Genomic DNA, 10,066 nt, shown 5'->3' with positions numbered 1-10,066 from the left:
GCCTTGAGGTTCTCCGTCAGTGTTTGTTATGTGCTATGCCATCCGTCGATACCTTTTATGCTCCAGTCATACTGTGCCTTGTGTTCTTTTAATTGTCGCAGTGTGTGGCTTTTTGTGTGTGCTACTTTTATACAGTTTTAACAGTTTTTTATCTCCATTTTACGGTCCCCCCGTTTTTTGTCTATAGCCTTCGATGATGTCCCCCCTTTTTTATATCTATGTTCACCATAATCTCTCCTTTGTTATTTTTAAATGTCTTCTATTGTTTGTTCTATGTCTTTCGGCTGAAGAGCAGCGCATATGCTGCTGCCAGCCCGCCCCGATTGGGAATTGAAATACAATATAGAAAAAAAAACATTTTCCTTACTTGAACAGCGTGCAATCATTCGTTTTCTGAATTTGCGTGGTGTGAAACCAATTGAAATTCATCGACAGTTGAAGGAGACATGTGGTGATGGAGTTATGGATGTGTCGAAAGTGCGTTCGTGGGTGCCACAGTTTAATGAAGGCAGAACATCGTGTGACAACAAACCGAAACAACCTCGAGCTCGCACAAGCCGGTCTGACGACAAGATCGAGAAAGTGGAGAGAATTGTTTTGGGGGATCGCCGAATGATTGTTGAACAGATCGCCTCCAGAGTTGGCATTTCTGCGGGTTCTGTGCACACAATCCTGCAGGACGACCTGAAAATGTGAAAAGTGTCATCCAGGTGGGTGCCACGAATGCTGACGGACGACCACATGGCTGCCCGTGTGGCATGTTCCCAAGCAATGTTGACGCGCAACGACAGCATGAATGGGACTTTCTTTTCGTCGGTTGTGACAATGGATGAGACGTGGATGCCATTTTTCAATCCAGAAACAAAGCGCCAGTCAGCTCAATGGAAGCACACAGGTTCACCGCCACCAAAAAAATTTCGGGTAACCGCCAGTGCTGAAAAAATGATGGTGTCCATGTTCTGGGACAGCGACGGCGTAATCCTTACCCATTGCGTTCCAAAGGGCACTACGGTAACAGGTGCATCCTACGAAAATGTTTTGAAGAACAAATTCCTTCCTGCACTGCAACAAAAACGTCTGGGAAGGGCTGCGCGTGTGCTGTTTCACCAAGAGAACGCACCCGCACATCGAGCTAACGTTACGCAACAGTTTCTTCGTGATAACAACTTTGAAGTGATTCCTCATGCTCCCTACTCACCTGACCTGGCTCCTAGTGACTTTTGGCTTTTTCCAACAATGAAAGACACTCTCCGTGGCCGCACATTCACCAGCCGTGCTACTATTGCCTCAGCGATTTTCCAGTGGTCAAAACAGACTCCTAAAGAAGCCTTCGCCGCTGCCATGGAATCATGGCGTCAGCGTTGTGAAAAATGTGTACTTCTGCAGGGCGATTACGTCGAGAAGTAACGTCAGTTTCATCGATTTCGGGTGAGTAGTTAATTAGAAAAAAAGTCGGAGGCCTTAGAACTTGAATGCACCTCGTACAATACTATGAATACTTCGAACGCTATAATTAACGTTGCTCTCATAAACTGATTTTGTTTTTTAATTCTTCTGGGTCTTTAGAGTGCAATATGTGTTGTAGGTACAGTCTTAGACAAAAAATAGACCGCCGAGTCGTTCACGTAAGGTGGACAATACAGTCGTGCTCCCCTCAGAATTCTATGTTCGGCAATATGCTCGATCTGGCAACATTGTAGACTGCAGCACTTCCCAGAGGCAGTCTTGAGTGCAGTCTGAGTTCATCACTCTTGACTACGAGTGTAGTCTTGAGGTAAAACGCGAGGCTAGCTACCACGATGTGGGGCAACTGGCAGCACATGTCGACAAAATTTTTTATCTCCCCTTTCCTCTCGGTGCTGAAGCTATGAGTGTAATTCAAGCAAATCTACAATATATTTCGCTTCCTGTCACATTGTTAATGACAGTTTGGCTCAACAATATTTCAGTGAGAGATTTCTAGGCTGATCATCTGCCTCAGAACACCGAATGCGCCTGAGTTCTCTGGGACCCGTTTGCTGCCTCCCGGCGGGGGCTGAGGCACTGCGCTGGCTCGCCTTCTGCTGGCAATGTCTGCTCCTCTCCTCGCTCTCGACGGTGTAAAATGCTTTAATGTAGTTGAGTGGTGACCGATAAAATTTCTCTACGATTTGTGTTTCACATTCGACAGCAATGGAGGCACAAAACCGTTTTTATTTGATGAGTATTTTATTACACTAGTGTGCAATCCATCAATGTGACACAGAATTAATTTAATTGTTTCTGATGCAGTGCACTATAATTAAATCATCACATCCTGTTCTTTTACCTTTCACAGGAGATTCTTGAAATAATTTATTTTTGTCATGGATTCATATGTGTTAGTCAAGGCACAGAGAGTAAACGCAGTGTAATGTGTTTGGTTTCTTTCTTTGATTCCCTATGGTAAAAGCGTGCAAAACATTGTGTCAATACCTTTCAGAACCTGCTCTATAGCTACTCAGGCAAGCTGCTTGTTTTGATGTCCATATATTAATTAATGGAGAAGTGAAACCAATCTTCCGAGTGATGACTGCTTTACTTTATTATGGGTTCCAAAGTTAATGATCTTTGGGTAATTAAGTGTTTTCATGCTGTAGCTTTGATACCAGGAAACGTTAGTCACTGGCCGAGCACTGTCACTGTTCGAGTTGTCAAGGTGGTAGATGACGATGCTGTCGACCCCAGTTACAATCTTGGTCATGGCTATGTTTCAGTCGAATACCTCTATGTGACCTTCTGTGTATTCCAAGGTATGCTTTTATACACTTCGTACACATTCAAATTGATATCTGATAGAGCTGTATTTATCAATATCATTCAGATATGTTTTCCAAGCAATATATCGGACAACACGTCAGTGCAGCAAGAAATATTTGTGTTTTGCTTGCTTCTGTGATAGGTTTCACCCCACTGAATGCGAGAAAGCTCATAAATAGACTGTGAATAATTAGAATTAGGCGATAATACACTTAAAAGGTGTATTTCCGCATTATCTACCCTGATAGCCATTTAAAGAAACAGGGCTATTATTTTACTTGTACTTGATTGAACTAGAGACGTTGAAAAATTTCGTGCTGGACTGTGATTAGAATTCGTATCTCCTCTTTCGAGGATCTGAATCTCTCAAACCAGTGTAGTTCAATCGTCTCGTTCCTTCTGCCAAATCTGCACTCTTCTCCAGGTCCGAATCTTCATCCAGTACAAAAATATTCATAATTCCCTTTCAAGCCCTATCACTGCACACCGCCCTGCAAGTCAAAATTAACGTGCATTTTTAATGTCTGTTCATGTGTTGCCAACAATCGCAATAGGTGTCGTTACTTCTGGTCAAACACGCACACCTCTTACTGTTGGTGAGTAAGTAATTGCTCCTTAAGCTATATTCATGGATGATAAAGAAGGATGGTAGATGTGCGGTTCGATTGTCGCTCAGGCACATATATTTCTGTCCTCATTTTAGATTCATACACCTAGCAGGTGGTAAGAAAAACCGATATGTAACGATTCATTTTACTTAGTTAACACACCAATTACGTGTTGGGTTCATATCTCCATCACAGAACTTCACGTCATGCTCTTCATCTTTAAATGCATACACACTTTGTTACTTCCGAATGGAGGTATATCAGACATCTTTCGTGGTTATTTAACAGGGAGGAAACAGTCTTGATAGGAGTCCCATTGTATTACAAAAACTGTCGTCTTTTATTTTAAAGTTTAGATTTGGTTACTGACATCGGCGAAAATTTCGGTAATTCATGACTCTTCATGGGTAGTCAGCAATATGATAGGATTAGATTAGATCTGATTACATTAATACTCGTTCCATAGATCAAGAATACGACATTTCGTAATGATGTGGAACATGTCATTTTAATGAAAGATTTCTTTACATACCATGATTCAATTTCTTTACAACAATTTTTTACCCTCTCTCTCATTTTTTTATTTCTCTCTCTCTCTCTCTCTCTCTCTCTCACACACACACACACACACACACACATACACACACACACATACACACACACATTTTTTTTATTTGTTTGTTGTGCTCGACTATCGACGAACACGAAAACGTTCGTGAATGAGTTTCATAGTTTTGAGTACACTTACGAAAGAAATACAAAAACAACTATGAGAGTTACTGATTTATGATGCTTAGTTTGCAGTCAGTTCTGAGTATTATTAGTAACCACGCTCCAGTCCCGAAACCTAGATACAGAAATGGGAATCAGACGCATTACATAATCCAGGCCGTGCCAGCCGTGTCTTTGAGATGCCCGCTATGGTCACTTCCCAGCCCTCTGTAGGAACTCATCGGTTCGTCTTCTTCCTGCTGGTACTGTAACTGAGATTTGGCAACAAGGCAAAGTATGTTTGGCAACCCTGTGATCGACGAGTTACTTCCTGGTGTGCACGGAATTAAGCCTCAAAGTTAACTTGATTTTTCCTGTCATTTCTATTGAATAATCTGAATTATTATCGCTTGAGGTGTAACAAAAGATTGTAAATTTACGGTTTCCAGCCCAGGAATGTCGTTGCACCTGGAAATCGTAACTACCCTCGTCCTTTAAAGAGAGATGTTTACGAGTTCTAGCCCCTACTGGCCTCGTAAGAGGGAAATGTGTCTCATATATCTTCGCTAGCTCTGCGGTAACGTGCTGACTTACGAGAAACCGTCTGTTATTGATTTCGGTTCCAGTCTCCCTGACTATAACGTTTTTATCCCTTCTGTGGAAGAGTTATAAGCAGTCAGATCAAACATCGATAACGAAATCACAAGAAAATACTTTCAGGTTATTGTGCAATGGTGAAAACTTACAATGCTGCACAACAAGTAACGCCTCTTCCCCTGCTGACAAGCAAATTTTGGGTTTCTAGGAATACCTAATTTTCTTTTATGTAATTCCACATTTCCATACCTCTTAAGTCTGAGACAACATACCAATTAAACACAGACCCAATCTAAATTTAAGTGAGTTGTATTTTATTAATTCTTGCTGAAAGAGGCAGGGTTGTGTACAGATACTGTTTCAGTAAAATAGACATTCGTCGTAAGTTTATCAAATGGTTCAATGGCTCTGAGCACTATGGGACTTAACATCTGTGGTCATCAGTCCCCTAGAACGTAGAGCTACTTAAACCTGATTAACCTAAGGACATCGCACACATCCATGCCCGAGGCAGGATTCGATCCTGGGACCATAGCGGTCACACGGTTCAGACTGAAATGCGTAGAACTGCACGGCCAGACCGGCCGGCTCATGAGTTTATCCTGGATAGTTTTATTTCATTTTTTACAATACAGTGCACAATTTTCGTGAGGTTCCTTTTAGTGTAGTTAAAACAATAGTAACATGAGAGAGAAATTAATCATCAACGATATTTTAATTCTCTGATGTTATCTACACTCCTGGAAATGGAAAAAAGAACACATTGACACCGGTGTGTCAGACCCATCATACTTACTCCGGACACTGCGAGAGGGCTGTACAAGCAATGATCACACGCAAGGCACAGCGGACACACCAGGAACCGCGGTGTTGGCCGTCGAATGGCGCTAGCTGCGGAGCATTTGTGCACCGCCGCCGTCAGTGTCAGCCAGTTTGCCGTGGCATACGGAGCTCCATCGCAGTCTTTAACACTGGTAGCATGCCGCGACAGCGTGGACGTGAACCGTATGTGCAGTTGACGGACTTTGAGCGAGGGCGTATAGTGGGCATGCGGGAGGCCGGGTGGACGTACCACCGAATTGCTCAACACGTTGGGCGTGAGGTCTCCACAGTACATCGATGTTGTCGCCAGTGGTCGGCGGAAGGTGCACGTGCCCGTCGACCTGGGACCGGACCGCAGCGACGCACGGATGCACGCCAAGACCGTACGATCCTACGCAGTGCCGTAGGGGACCGCACCGCCACTTCCCAGCAAATTAGGAACACTGTTGCTCCTGGGATATCGGCGAGGACCATTCGAAACCGTCTCCATGAAGCTGGGCTACGGTCCCGCACACCGTTAGGCCGTCTTCCGCTCATGCCCCAACATCGTGCAGCCCGCTTCCAGTGGTGTCGCGACAGGCGTGAATGGAAGGACGAATGGAGACGTGTCGTCTTCAGCGATGAGAGTCGCTTCTGCCTTGGTGCCAATGATGGTCGTATGCGTGTTTGGCGCCGTGCAGGTGAGCGCCACAATCAGGACTGCATAAGACCGAGGCACACAGGGCCAACACCCGGCACCATGGTGTGGGGAGCGATCTCCTACACTGGCCGTACACCACTGGTGATCGTCGAGGGGACACTGAATAGTGCACGGTACATCCAAACCGTCATCGAACCCATCGTTCTACCATTCCTAGACCGGCAAGGGAACTTGCTGTTCCAACAGGACAATGCACGTCCGCATGTATCCCGTGCCACCCAACGTGCTCTAGAAGGTGTAAGTCAACTACCCTGGCCAGCAAGATCTCCGGATCTGTCACCCATTGAGCATGTTTGAGACTGGATGAAGCGTCGTCTCACGCGGTCTGCACGTCCAGCACGAACGCTGGTACAACTGAGGCGCCAGGTGGAAATGGCATGGCAAGCCGTTCCACAGGACTACATCCAGCATCTCTACGATCGTCTCCATGGGAGAATAGCAGCCTGCATTGCTGCGAAAGGTGGATATACACTGTACTAGTGCCGACATTGTGCATGCTCTGTTGCCTGTGTCTATGTGCCTGTGGTTCTGTCAGTGTGATCATGTGATGTATCTGACCCCTTCCTGGGACAATGAATTCACGGTGTTCTTATTTCAATTTCCAGGAGTGTATATCAGTCTGACAATGCAGATGCAGTTTATTGATTACATCCATGTAAAAAACTTGTTCTGAGTTAAAGCTGTCAAACAAGGTTTGAAGAAGAATAAAATGCCACTACCATACGACAGCTAATATAGAAAATACTTTTCTGACGAATTTTGGCACGATGTGCTCTCCCCGTTGCAGCAGCCCTGAATATGGAAGTTAATAGGAATATAAATAAAGGAAGGAAGGTTTATATGTTTAGCAAGAGTATAGGTAGGCAGATTTCAGACTACCTAACAGATCAAAACGAAAATTTCTGTTCCGACACTGACAATGTTGAGTGTTTATGGTAAAAGTTTAAGGCAATCGTAAAATGCGTTTTAGACAGGTACATGCCGAGTAAAACTGTGAGGGACGGGAAAAACCCACCGTGGTTCAACAATAAAGTTAGGAAACTACTGCGAAAGCAAAGAGAGCTTCACTCCAAGTTTAAACGCAGCCAAAACCTCTCAGACAAACAGAAGCTAAACGATGTCAAAGTTAGCGTAAGGAGGGCTATGCGTGAAGCGTTCAGTGAATTCGAAAGTGAAATTCTATGTACCGACTTGACAGAAAATTCTAGGAAGTCCTGGTCTTACGTTAAATCAGTAAGTGGCTCGAAACAGCATATCGCGACACTCCGGGATGATGATGGCATTGAAATAGAGGATGACACGCGTAAAGCTGAAATACTAAACACCTTTTTCCAAAGCTGTTTCACAGAGGAAGACCGCACTGCAGTTCCTTCTCTAAATCGTCGCACAAACGAAAAAATGGCTGACATCGAAATAAGTGTCCAAGGAATAGAAAAGCAACTGGAATCACTCAACAGAGGAAAGTCCACTGGACCTGACGGGATACCAGTTCGATTCTACACAGAGTACGCGAAATAACTTGCCCCCCTTCTAACAGCCGTGTACCTCAGGGCTCTAGAGGAACGGAAGGTTCCAAATGATTGGAAAAGAGCACAGGTAGTCCCCGTCTTCAAGAAGGGTCGTCGAGAAGATGCGTAAAACTATAGACCTATATCTCTGACGTCGATCTGTTGTAGAATTTTAGAACATGTTTTTGGTCGCATTTCATATCGTTTTTGGAAGCCCAGAATCCACTCTGTAGGAATCAACATGGATTCCGGAAACAGCGATCGTGTGAGACCCAACTCGCTTTATTTGTTCATGAGACCCAGAAAATATTAGATACAGGCTCCCAGGTAGATGCTATTTTGCTTGACTTCCGGAAGGCGTTCGGTACAGTTCTGCACTGTCGCCTGATAAACAAAGTAAGAGCCTACGGAATATCAGACCAGCTGTGTGGCTGGATTGAAGAGTTTTTAGCAAACAGAACACAGCATGTTGTCATCAATGGAGAGACGTTTACGGACGTTAAACTAACCTCTGGCGTGCCACATGGGATTGTTATGGGACCATTGCTTTTCACAATGTATATAAATGACCTAGTAGATAGTGTCGGAAGTTCCATGCGGCTTTTCGCGGATGATGCTGTAGTATACAGAGAAGTTGCAGCATTAGAAAATTGTAGCGAAATGCAGGAAGATCTGCAGCGGATAGGCACTTGGTGCAGGGAGTGGCAACTGACCCTTAACATAGACAAATGTAATGTATTGCGAATACATAGAAAGAAGATTCCTTTATTGTTTGATTATATGATAGCGGAACAAACACTGGTAGCAGTTACTTCTGTAAAATATCTGGGAGTATGCGTGCGGAACGATTTGAAGTGAAATGATCATATAAAATTAATTGTTCGTAAGGCGGGTACGAGGTTGAGATTCATTGGGAGAGTCCTTAGAAAATGTACTCCATCAAGCAAGGAGGTGGCTTACAAAACACTCGTTCGACCTATACTTGAGTATTGCTCATCAGCGTGGGATCCGTACCAGATCGGGTTGATGGAGGAGATAGAGAAGATCCAAAGAAGAGCGGCGCGTTTCGTCACAGGGTTATTGGTAACCGTGATAGCGTTACGGAGATGTTTAGCAAACCCAAGTGGTAGACTCTGCAAGAGAGGCGCTTTGCATCGCAGTGTAGCTTGCTCGCCATGTTTCGAGAGGGTGCGTTTGTGGATGAGGTATCGAATATATTGCTTCCCCCTACTTGTACCTCCCGAGGAGATCACGAATGTAAAATTAGAGAGATTCGAGCGCGCACGGAAGCTTTCAGACAGTCGTTCTTCCCGCTAACCGTATGCGACTGGAACAGAAAAGGGAGATAACGATAGTGGCACGTAAAGTGCCCTCCGCCACACACCGTTGGGTGGCTTGCAGAGTATATATATGTAGATGTAGATGTAGAATACAAGGGTTTCAAGATGCATCTCCTGCCTGACTGTCTATTAAACCTGAAAAGAACAAAATGTCGTAGAAGTTAGCCCGTTTTCCACATGCGACTATTTTGGTTGGAGAAGTGAAGGGAATTATGTTCACAGTTCCATTAGATTGATAACTTCGGCAGATAGCAGAACTGCGATTTAAAAAAAAAAAAAGAGGCAGTCAATGTACTCGAACTCGCGACATCTAATCTAACGTGCACGACGCTTACCGTTATGCTACTCTCTGACACATTATTGCAACAGTTCCAGAAGTCAAGAACACTTCCTCCAGAACTTGCGCATTCCACATTGCTGTGAGATAATCCGTATGGCCGGATCAAGACTCCGAGAGACTGTTTCAGCTTTTCTTTTGCACTGCACGATGTTTCCAACAAACAGATAGCGTAATAGAATAGTTCAAGTGGAAGGGAACACTTCCTATTTAAATTTCTGCATCCTACATTGTCGGCAGTTCTGTATAGGTGGCAGTTATGTGATTTTATTTCGGTGATTACAAAATAGAGTCGAATGTATGCACTGGGTAGCCGAGGCAGCTAGTTCATGGCGATGAGGTCAACCATGTAAATGAATGCACTGAACATGCTGCAATCCACTACAGGGAGCCTGTGTGTCGGAATTCTCAGCCAGTGTGACGCAACGACGTTATGATAGAAAAATGAGTACCACGGAAGAGGATTTGCTGGTCTCTTGGATTGCTGATAGGTTAATATACTTATGCTCTGGGTTCGATTCCAACTTCTGCTGACGATTTTTAATACGGGGAGACAGATTCTATTCTCTTCTCGCTACGCCAAGTGAAGAAGCTATAGTGACACTGTGGTCTGAAATTCACATTAAATATGATATTCCTTCTCTCCTAAGTAGACGTTACGTTCA

This window comes from Schistocerca cancellata, chromosome 6 (assembly GCF_023864275.1).
Source record: "Schistocerca cancellata isolate TAMUIC-IGC-003103 chromosome 6, iqSchCanc2.1, whole genome shotgun sequence".
Taxonomy (NCBI): Eukaryota; Metazoa; Arthropoda; class Insecta; order Orthoptera; family Acrididae; genus Schistocerca; species Schistocerca cancellata.
The sequence above is the reverse complement of the archived record's forward strand: the minus strand, read 5'-3'. Positions refer to the sequence as shown.